Here is a 12425-nt window from a genome sequence, read left to right as displayed (position 1 = left end):
TCCTGTTTGGGTTTTTTTTTTCTTCTTCTTCTTTATTAATATGTGTCTTTTTTTTCTGGTTGCTTGTTATATCTTATTTAAGAAAACTTTTCCTGCCCTGAAGTCACAAAGATAGTCTCGTATATCAGCTCCTAAAAGCTTTACAGATTTGTCTCTTACATTAAGTGTGTAACACACCAGGTGTTAATTCATGTATGTGTATGAAATAAAGCTGTAATTTCATTGTTTTCCATATGGAGACACATTTGCTCCAGAACCATTAATTGAAAAGAACACAATTTCTCCTCTGCCCTGTCCTGCCATCTCAGTTGTAACTCAAGTGTTCAGATACCCATGTGTTCATTTCTGGCCTCCTTATTCTGCTTCCCCGGTTAACTTGTCTATCCTGGCACTAAGGCCGCATTCTCCTAATTCTCATGGCTTTATGGTTAAGTCTTGATATCTGGTAGTGTATCTCTTCACACCTAGTTCGTCTTCAAGAGAGAGTCTTAGAAGTTCCTGGTCTTTTCCATTCCCATACAAATCTACCATGAGCCTGGGAAGTTCTGATCACACATACAAATTGTTTGTTGCTGGTACATGGAAGTATTATCACATTCATTTTTATATGTTGAACTTGTATATTTTGACAGGGAATTGACACAATCAGAGTGTTAAAGATAACTCTGGAGGTAATTTGGAGGACTGGGTGGGAGGGAAAAGACAACTGCAGAATCTACTGGAACTAGGACCAGGGCAACAGCAACAGAGGAGGCAGGGGAGCTTGTTTAGGAGCCGTTTAGGAGACAGTGGGGAAGACGGCCAAGCCGTTGTCTCCAAGTGACTGATGTAAGGAACGAGGCTTTGGGGGAGGAAGGTTACATGAATGTACCAAAAAAAAAAAAAAATTAGTGAATGGTTGGGAACTTCAAAATAGGCTGCCCACAGACTATGTGGAAATTTTTACAACAGTAAAATTTCAGAAAAAATAGTCAGAATTGTAGAGAATTTTGAAAGAACAGAGATTTGTGGTTGGTATGAAACTAGTGATTGACAAATACGTTAACACAGGAATTTCACCTGGCTCCGCTGTGTTTAATATTTTTCCATTTTTGACATTCTTAGCAGTAGGTTTTTTGATTTCGACATCTGGTGCCTTTCAGGTAACTTGATTTCCGTTTGTCACATCATACATCTTGCTGAAAATGCATTTAAATATTTTTCAATTGATAGTATCTTCCAGGGTTTGACTCAGCCTATGTTTGCTTATAAATGCTTATTTTTTCTCCTATGCTGAATTTTTTTTTGTTATGTTCTTTAACAAGTTTAAGAAAAGCAGATCAGACAATAACTCGACTAGTATGTTTCAAATTTATATTTGTTCCCGTTCTTGTTAAGAGATTAACAAGATACATATTAGTTTGTGACCACCAGGTGATGATTAGGGAAATTTCATTTGCTTTGAAATGTATGAATATTTAACGTGTCATTGCCATCAGATATTTCACACTCAAGATCACACTTTCTCCTTCCATTCCTTGGCCTTCTGGGTTTTGCACTTTTGAAGGAAATGGGCCCTCTAGAGCATGACAAATCTGATTCAAAAGTATCTGCGATAGGATGTTATTTTATCTATCAAGAGCTAATGTAACTGTGGTCTCTTCTCAGTTTGGGACTCGTAGGCTTGGGAGCTGTTCATGTAAATTCTAATCTTAGGCATGTGCATGGCAAACATGGAGAAACCCCTCAGATAATTGCCCAGGAGATACGGATTAGGGAGGATGCAAGACCCTCAATTAAGACATTTTTGAATTTAGTAAATTATAGCCTGATTTTCAAAAGCAATGGTGGTATTTGCAAATGAGAGAAGGGGAAAAAAATGATAGGGTGTAGGAATAAACACAACAAAACATTTGTGCGTGTGTGTGATGGGGATGCGGGTGAGAAAGGACATTTGAACTTTTTGCTGTTAACCTTTCAGGGTGAAACATCAAATTTCTGAAGCAACGGTGACAGGATGCCTAGAGAAAAAAGAACCAGAGCCTGAGTACTTCCTAGGAATGGGTGACAGGCTGACAAACATACTGATGCCACGGAGGTGTGTCCTCCCGACTCGGGATTTAGTGAAAGTCACAAGACTCAAACTCAAAGCCCAATCACGTGTTTGGATATGTCATTTCATCTCTGTGTTTTGACTTCCATAGAACATGGTTTGCTATGGATCTAAGACTCATCCCTTACTCAATGGTGGACGAAAGGGAATTCTTTAGCCATCTAACGTCTAATTTTGAACCTATTTTAGACCCCTGTTGTTCTACGTAAGTTCTATCTGCCCATTTCTCGTCACTCATAAAATGGATGTTTCCAAGTGGCGAGCCCGTCACACTTTCCCTCGAGGAACATGGTATTAGGAGTGGAGCTGGCCCACCAAACCACTGGAAGGCTTTGTAGCAGGCTGAGTCTATTTGGGAGACAGAAACCGCAGAGTGGGTTAAACAAGGGAAGTGAAAAATGCTGCCTGCCATGTCCATAACCAAAGGATGTTGCAGCTCTCAAGCCACTACAGCTGCCCCGGGGACTCTGAGCCCTGAGGGGACTCAGCATGGAGACAAACGGGCTGCCCGCTGTGCAGCCACCCAGACGATGCACCTGCGGGGATTCAGGATGGGAAAGCACAGGATACTGGCCCCAGAGAGCTGAGGTGCATATCCAAGGAATGGTACCAGTGAGACCAGACCTGCATCTTCCCATACATAGAAAAGCACTAAATTTCTTAACTTGAGATGTCTGGTCTTCTTTAATTAAGAGTAATCTTTTGGAACTGTGACTACCTGGTCTTTGTTGCAAGACCTCCTATAGATCCCGGCCCCTCCCTGACCTCTGCAGAGCAGTCTATCTGAGAGGCTGCCTCCTGGGCTTACGTCCTCAGTTTTGTCAGCCAAATAAAATATAATTCTCGACTTTCAGATTATGCATTTTTTTCAGTCGACATTAGTATAAGAATTTTAACTCTAATTAAAGAGTAACTGTAAGACACAAGGAAACTCTATCTAGTACCAAAGGGCTGAGGGAGAAAACCCAAAGAAGGCTGCATATGGAAGGAGTGCAGACTTCTTGGATAAAGGGTGCCTCGGTCGCCCAGTAGCAGAGAGGTTGGCTGGAGTGGATTTGGGGGAAACAGCAGGCAGCCCTGCAAGTGCAGGTGGGGAGCAGGTCGTGGATGGGTGCACTGCGGGTCTGGATGCCAGGGGGGCAGAGGCCTTCGGAGGGTGGGATGCACGGGGTCCTGAGCAGGCTCTCACCAGGCCACGGTGGCCAGGTTGCAGAGGGACTGTGGTCTGGCCCCGCGGCTTGGGCAGGCTCCTTCCACAGCGGGAGACGTGGCCTGCCTCCCGACCTGCGCTGGAAATTGCCAGAAGCCTCTTCCGCTTGCTTAACTGCAAAGGAGACATGCTGAAAGGAATTCGTGGTCATAAAGCACTATATTCAAGGGTGTGTTCGGACTCATGAGGCAATAGACTGATAACTGACACAGAGGCCAGGAACGGTGAAGAGCGTTGCAGAAACGATCGGGGCTCTTTCCTGTCTGCAAAAGGAGAGCCTTTAAGAAGATGCTGGCAAACAACCTTTTTTTCCGGTTGACAAAAGACTCCAAAACTTCGATGTTTCTTCAGTGTACTCTGGCATATTAATTTGTGCATTTCTAAGGAGAGCAGTTTCTTATCTGTATTTTTAAAATACACTCTGTTGTAAAGCAGAAACTAACACACCATTGTAAAGCAATTATACTCCAATAAAGATGTTAAAAAAAAAAAGAAATGAGCAAAAAAAAACCCCATGCAAACCTTAGAGAGTAATATTCAAACAAGCATGTCCAAATAACCAAAAGTAATGAAAACATTCAGCCTCTGGAAAACAATAAAGGGAATGCAAGGCATAAACCCAGGGGATGCTTCTCAGGTCCTCTGCTTCTCTTTCTCACAATCCTTTTTCATATCACTTTACATGGAGCCCCTCGCCTGCAACCCTGCCCTCCCAGCACATAGCGAAAGGTCACAGAATAAACCCTCTTCTTCTCCAAACCCTACGACTTACTCTCCTCTCACACTTGCTCTCTTCTCCCCCGCCACCCCGGACTTTGTCTCTTTTTCACCCTCCTACTTACGTTTCCTTCTCTCCGTAGACTCTCTCTCCATCTCCTCTTTTGCATTCTTAGCTTCAGTCCTTCTTGGCCCATTTCCTAATTCAGCCTCTTGAGAGTCCTTGAACTAGTCTGTCAGAAGGCAGAGGCGGGGGAGGGGGCGGGCTCTCGTTCTCCTCACTGGGGTGGGTGGAGGCTGGAAACCTTCACCGATCATAAGTCCTGTCCCCTTCACACTGTCTCCTCAACAATCTTTGTGGACTCCTGCGAAGAGATAGTCAATATTCAATATGTAAATATCCTTCCAGAAGTTCCTTGAGTTTACAATCTAGGCCACCCTCTTCTCTCTCTTTACTGGGCTGTACGTAATCTCTCTCGGTTCCTTGAAAGGGCAGCCAGGTGAATTGTGAATGTACACCACACACACACACACACACACACACACACACACACACATAGCACTCTCCCTTCTAGAAAGCCTTGAACATCTGTATTAACATTTAAACTCTTGTCCCTTAGAGGAGTGCCTGTGCCCTTGTAGTCTGCAAAAACCTGTGCACCCTAAGTCCCCGTATTCGCAGTTGCACGTTCTTTGTGGGCACTGAGACCCTGCCTGCGCTCGGCCCTCCCGCACTGCATGCATCACAGAAGGCGCATGAGTCCGTGCTGAGCCTTCAGGTGCCTTTTACCTACTTACAAACCAAGAAAAGGAAGTTTCTAGGGTTTAAATACATCTTAGTTCATTATGCTTTTAAGATGTATACAGGATTTTATTGTTTTAATGGAAATCAGTCAGGATTTACTTTCTAAATGTGGTGGTCAGTCGTCCTTCGTGAAGTATTTGAGCTTCCTTTCTCTTCTAGATGCACAGTAAGATGGTGCATTTCTGCCCCAGAGCACTGAATTGCCATCCCAGTGAGCTGTCTTTCTCTTTGTCATGGTGACTGGTCACATTCGAGATGGTAGCTGCTGCATCAGTCAGACTCCAGCACGGGAAGACGTAAAGCAGAAAACTCTTTATAATTTCTCCCCTCTGTTGTGTTAAGGAACTAAGATTTGGGGCTTGTCTGTTACGTGGCGTAAACTGATGCTTTTCTGTTTAGCCCATCCTCGCCAGCTCCCTGAATGTGAACATCTCTCCTTGCCCTAATGATTATATTTTTTAATCTTAGATAAGTATCTTAATTAACTATAGATTGTCGCAGCGATTGTACCAACTTCCCCATCTTGTGATGTTTCTGCCGTCGTTTTTCGAGAGAAACATTTACAGAATTATATAAATAAAACTAGTTTTGTAGCAAGGATCCCCATGACTTTCATGTGTTAAAATTGTTGCAGAGGGAGAGCTTTTCATTAGAGTACATCTTCTCTAATTTTTTGTACTAACTTCCCTGTGATTTCCTTCATTAGCTTTCATTCGCTCATCTATTCATGAATTCATTCATTTATGGTTTTGTTCAGTAAACTATACTGAATGCCAGGCATGGAGCCAGGCTGGGGGTATCAGTGTGAATAAGACACAGTGTCTGTCACTATTCTTATGTTAAGTTACCAACCCATGTCTTGTTTAGAAAGAGTAGGAATATTTAAAAGTAAAAAAGAAAGTCACTTCTAAATAATCCTGCATTTAAATATATACATCATCTTCTACACAGTGAGACGGTTTAAAGCTATGAAAATGTATGATAGACAGGGAGTGTCCTGCTGGTTCCACCCACATTTATACCTTACCAATTTGGGATAGCTAACTTGGAATACGCTCTATATAGGCAATACTAGCTTTCATGTGCATTTGGTATAATTGATATAACAGATCTGGAGATACAACAGAAACTTAGTAAACTGTGGAGGTAACTTTTTTCATTTGCCATGGCAGCTGAGCTGGTGTCGCCTATTTCCCACGCTTAATGGCAATTGTAAAATACTGCAATAGCGCCCTCCAGTGGTTGAATTCACTCATTTTAGGCGTACTCGGCTCTCGTGTTGGTTGGTGCCTGCTGTGTTGTTTCTGGATGGCTTCCCACCACTGAGTATTCAGTTTAGGTTTAAAAAAAAAAAAAACCTACAGATAATACTTGCCAAGACAAAAATTGAATTACGGAAAATCAACACCAAAAGAACAGAGCCCTCACAGGTTGCGCCTTCCTAGGCAGGAACGTAGAGAAGAAAACATATTAGAAAATGTTTACTGTGTGGGTGATGAGATCTCAAGGTACAAGTGGCGTGGGTGCATCAAGGACAGGATGATGAGAAGTCTCTCCCACAAACATGCCTCCTGGCCAGTTTTCAGGTGAGCGCTTCTATTCAGGTGGACTTATCATATCTTCCGTGAGGGACTACCTATCTGCTCTTCTCTCGCTGTCTCTTTATCTATGTACATCCCCCCATCTCTGTGATAATCCTAAAAGTGTCTGAAGTGTGACAGAATACATGCTACAATGTATGCCACACCTCAATGTCATATTGACATTTGGGAAGAATATATCATTCTATAATACTACCTTGAAGCATGTAAATGTGAAATAAAAACGTATTTCTCTTCTCCTATATTTGTCACCAGGGATGCTTTTGGTTCTCCCAGTGAGGTTTTAAAGGGCTTTTAAATCCTACATTCCTGTCAGTCCAGATAACAGTTTGTTAGAAACTTTGCAGCCTAGATCAAGTCCTGGGGGACGGAGCAATAAAACATAGTCCATTATGCTGAAATTATCCTGTCCCTTGGTACTAGAATTATAAAAACAATAAATTTGGTTCATGCTGATAAGTACAAGTGGGAAAGAAGGTATGAAGGACATACTGTGTCCTTTTTTTTTTCTCCTAATAAACCTATAGAGAAGCAGTTCTGATCATGAAGAGTGAGAGGAAAATGGAGAAGAAATGGGGAAGATGGAAGACCATATGTGACATCATTCCTCTGGTGGATGCCTTTTGCAGAAGCCGAGTGGAATTGTTATATTTCCATATACATAATATTTGCCATGTATTTAAATAAGATTTAAATATAGTAGAGAAATTAAAAACTATCTGAGAGATCATGGCCCTCTTGGAGAGCTATGGGTGCACAAGTAATGACATAACTGAGAGCTACAGATAAATTAAATGAAGCTATTTAATTTCGGGCTCACATTTTAGAGAAAGCTGTTTGAACACACACGTGCACACACAAGCACATTCATTAACCATCTGTTCTAAAATCAAGGAGCAGAAACATAAGCCTTTAGCCAATATATCCAATAAATGCTAAAAAGCACATTTCGATCCTCGGTGGGTACCATTTAAAGGTGTGAAAGAACAACAGAAATGCAGAAAAAGGTCCAAGGCTCCGAGATGCCCAGTGAACGGTGCTCTCACTCCAGTTGGCTGGGCCTGGAATTTGAGCATCACCTAGTATCCAGGAAGATGAAAATGATAGCTTTCTCACCAAACTTTGCTCATAGTTCTTTAATCTTATTCTTAAATGGAGAGGTTGGTTTGGAAAGAACAGCTCCAGTCAGCCCAAGCTCAAGACAGAGCTCTCTCAGATACGTTGATTTTGATACAGCGATGCTACATCACAGGACACCTGCTAAGGGTGCTTAGAGTCAAGACAAGGGCTGGAAAAAGCAGATGGGCTGAAGGTCCCCCAATGCCACTTCCAGACCTGCCCCTTCCCCAGCTCTGTCTATCCTATCCAGTGGAAAATTCTTGCAATGAGAATTAAGATTCTTGCTGTGTCACGTTGCAGCAATATCACTGCCACTCTTGGGGGTGAATTGACCTATTTAAGCTGCAGAACAGTGGATGTTGATAGTGGTGCACCTCCTTGCTTACTGCCTCATGTTAAAGAATTCTGCGTGAGACGTGTAAAGGAAAAGTGTTAACACATATTTCTTCTGGGTGAAGAATACATGAGTGTTTAGTTTACTCCGTAGAGTTTGCTGTATGTTTGAACCGTTCCAAAATTTTTAATGAGAAAAAAGAAAAGCAGTGCTGAAAAGTTTAAAAAAAAAGAAGAATTCTGAGTGGCTTCAGAAGACTGTGAGATCCAGGGCCATCCCTATATCAATATTATCTACATATTTATAACCATTTAACAGTCCTCTGATGCTTACTGGGTGGCAGACACTGTATTGGCTATGGGCATAACTTCGTGAGCACACAGACATGTACATTCTCACCTCTGTGTCTTCCCTGGGGCTAGAAAGCCTTCCATCTTTCTCACGGTGTTTGTTCTACCTGAACTTCAAGGTCGAGCTCAAGTCCCCACCTGCCCCGTGAAGCTTTCATGCACCCCTGCTTTCTAGAAAACTTCCTCTACTACATGCTTGGTGTTTAACTGTATCCTACCCGAGCTTCCTCTGTTTTCCTATTTCCCTTAGCACCGTGCTGACCATGGAAATTACCCAGTAAGCGCTGCAGGTTGATTATTATTATAGGCAAATGAGACAATAAAAACAACGTGCTTTGGACACAGTCAGATAAAATAATGCAGTTGGAAGTCTGATATCTGGTAAGAATGCCATGATCTATAACAGAAAAGAAAAAAAATTAGCTTGCCCATCAAAGTGAAGTAACAAAGGTTCTGCAAAGCTGCTACAATTTTGTAAGAAACATAATGGTCCTCTCTAATGTGGTTTGAAAATTCTACATTTGTACCTGAATTGTGTTTTGTTTAGTTGCAACCTGGATATGTCAGAGTAGACAGTATCTCTGAGCTTTACTCTTTGTTTTTTGACTCTGTTGCTAAATGACTGCTGCATGCAAATATGTTTTCTGTGCCCAAAGCAATAACTAGACGTTTAAAGAAAGGATAACCCTGCCAAAAGAATTCTGGTTGGCTGTCTATCACATAAATTAATTCCTCCAAAAACAGGCTATTTTCTCATTTGCTTTAATGGTGCTCAGAGCAGGTAGCTGTGATTTTCTGCTGGATCTTATGCTCACGAGCCCGCTGAGTATTTTATTTTGTTATGGCCCATTAAAGAGTGGGCTTGCTAATGTTCCATCACTACGCAATCATGCAGAGGATGGATTTCTTCTTCAGACAAATGGAGTTAGAAGACTATTATTCTTTCCCCACTTTCTTCCCCAACTGATGGATCATTTAAAAGCCATGGGGGAAGAGGATCTTAAAAATCTCCAAGAAGCAGTTTTAATAGGCATAATATATTCAAGACATAAATAAAATATAAAATACATAAAAAATCTTGTGGGAAAAGATTTCCAGTTAGTGGTTTTTCTTTGTTCTTCCTCAGGGTGTGTTTCTCCACAACATTCAAGAGAACCAACACAGAGACTCAGCTCAGTGTTAGGTTAAGAGTATTGCAGCCTCCTGATTGGCTATTGCAATCATGAAATAGATACAGATCAGCCAAACTACTCGATTCAGGATGAATCAGGTACTGCAGTCATCAGAGTCGTCCATTTGTATTTAAACCAACTGAAGAATAATGAATCCATGTAATTTGAAAAGACTGAAACTAAGAAAGATCATGTGACCATTTCAATATTTTCTAAATGAAATAAGTCACTATCAGGACTTACATAGAATTCGTATTCAATGGTTTTGAACTTTGTTTAAGAAAGGTTAAAGAGAGCATTTTTGTAATACCTTGCAAATATCACATATTAGATACTTATATATCTCCTAACTAAGGAATATTCTCCCTGATGAGCATATAACTTGTCAGAGAGCAGTTATGAATAGTGATAATTTTATATATGTCCCCTCCTCCCGAGGTGACATTGGCTCAAGAGCTCTCTTTTTTGTGTGTGTGCGTGTGCGGTACGCGGAGGCTCTCACTGTTGTGGCCTCTCCCGTTGCAGAGCACAGGCTCCGGACGCGCAGGCTCAACGGCCATGGCTCACGGGCCCAGCCGCTCCGCGGCATGTGGGATCTTCCCGGACCAGGGCACGAACCCGTGTCCCCTGCATCGGCAGGCGGACTCTCAACCACTGCGCCACCAGGGAAGCCCAGGAGCTCTCTTTTAAATGCGTAGGGGTGTTCGCAGGCCATCAGACAATGCATTTGTTGACATTCAATCACTGGCCAGTAAGATCATTATTCGCATCTGCTCTTTCCACTTGAGTTCCCTTTGGTCAGGTTAGAGAACTATGTCATCTTGGTGTTGAGTACCCCACACCCATGATATTCAGCAGGGCGTTTGGCCACTCCGTGAATGTTTATTGAATGGAAACATTTGGGAAATCTTTGGTCCAGCACAAGAAACCACTGCTCATTTCTTTTACTGTCTTTGTCTCTGGGATAAGCATGGATAGTTTTCTTTCTGCTTTTTCCATTGGTGGATCACAACCAATATCTGTGTCTTCTTTGGCAAAATGGGAGGCCTTGGAGTTATAATTGAGTGATGCTATCTTTGCATCTAGGACTAAAGCATAAAAAGTGAACTTAGGAGGAGGACGAGACAGGAGACAGAGGCCTGTCTGTGGGACCAGCTGAGCCTTCCTTTGGCTGGTGTCTGTGGTCATGATTCCCCCCTGCTCTCCAGGTCTAGGCCAAGCTGCAACGGGCAACATGAACATCCCTACTTCTGATTTGGATACATTAAAATAACACCCACAGGGATACAAAAGGATAGTCCAATGGGATGTAAGTCAAGAGAGACGCTATTAAATGAGAAAAACCACATGTCTGACAAGTATAGAAGACACTGCCTTTCTGCAACATGATGATCTAAAGCCCTGGGAGGCTGCGGAAGCAGTAGAGCATCAGTATTATACAGCAGAAGCTTTACAAATGTGAACTTAGAATTTAAAATCAATAACTAGAAACAATCAGGATATCTTCCAGCAGGTGGAGAGTTAAACAAATGTCCTATATCCACACCACGAAATACTACTCAGCAATAAAAAGGAACAGACTACTGATACACACAACTTGGGTGAATCTCCAGGAACTATATTGAGTGAAAAAAAGCAATTACCAAAGTCACATACTATGTGATTCCATTTATGTAACATTTTGAAACGGCAAAACTATAGAAATGGAGAACAAACTACTAGGAGTTAAGGAGAGGATGGCGGAGGGAGGGAAGAAGGGTCCTTGTGGAGCTGGAACGTTGTATCTTGATTGCATAGATGTCAACATCCTGATTGCAATTACCGTGTGGTGATTTTTCACGATGCTGCTGTTGGGGAAAATGAGGTAAAGGTTACATGGGATTTCTCCATTACTTCTTACAATTTATGTGAATCTAAATGATCTTGAAACTAAAAGTTTAATTATAAAAGTTCATAATAATAGGAGGATGAGAAAAAAAATACTATCAAGTAGAATAAGTTGCTTAGATATCGTCCTCTACTTCTTACCTGTAAAAAGAAAGGGAAATTGTGCTAAGCATTGCTTTACAATGAAAATAATGTGTGTGAGAGAATATAGAATGGGAAACTCATTGATAATATTGATTCCTGTAGCCAAAGTAAGACAGAAGTAAGATAGAATCCTAGTGTGATTAAATAGCACCATTATTTGCATTATCGCTAAATTAGGGGTATTTTCAGCTGCTTAATTCTCTGTCATTTCTCTTCTTCACTTTAGGTAGATCAAAAACACGAGTAGTGCTATTGTATGAGAGGGAAATCTTAGTTGAAGGTATATTTATAACAGTACTAAGACTCAAATTTAAATGATGCAAAACTGAGGGTTATTTCTAAGACACTGCTATAAAATTGATGCAAAATAGAATTCTACCGTTATATTTATTCAAAAATCAAAGTGATGTAGGGTGATTTGAATGAAGTAGGTCACTGCATTGCAAAATGATGTTGCTGGTTGCTTACAATTTGGGAGAGGGAGGAATCTGGCCATACAAAATGGCTTTAAAACCTGCAACTGGGGCTTCCCTGGTGGCGCAGTGGTTGAGAGTCCGCCTGCCGATGCAGGGGACACGGGTTCGTGCCCCTGTCCGGGAGGATCCCACGCGCCGCGGAGCGGCTGGGTCCGTGAGCCATGGCCGCTGAGCCTGCGCGTCCGGAGCCTGTGCTCCGCAACGGGAGAGGCCGCAGCGGTGAGAGGCCCGCGTACCACACACACACAAAAAAAATCTGCAACTGACTTGGAGGACAATTTATATTTCAAATTTATTTTTCAGGTGGAAAATAACCTGTATAAATCTTAGTCACAATAGTACATAAACACGCTCTCAACATAGAGTCATCTAACCTCACCAAACTTTTAGATCAGAAAGACATTATTTGCATTTATAAAATACTTTTATTTTTCTGAAAAGAAAACAAGAACACTTGATTTGATCGCTTATAATACCACACGTGCAATGTAGAAACACACCAACGTCTGAACTAAGAA

Source organism: Delphinus delphis, chromosome 5, assembly GCF_949987515.2.
Source record: "Delphinus delphis chromosome 5, mDelDel1.2, whole genome shotgun sequence".
NCBI classification, from domain to species: Eukaryota; Metazoa; Chordata; class Mammalia; order Artiodactyla; family Delphinidae; genus Delphinus; species Delphinus delphis.
The sequence above is the reverse complement of the archived record's forward strand: the minus strand, read 5'-3'. Positions refer to the sequence as shown.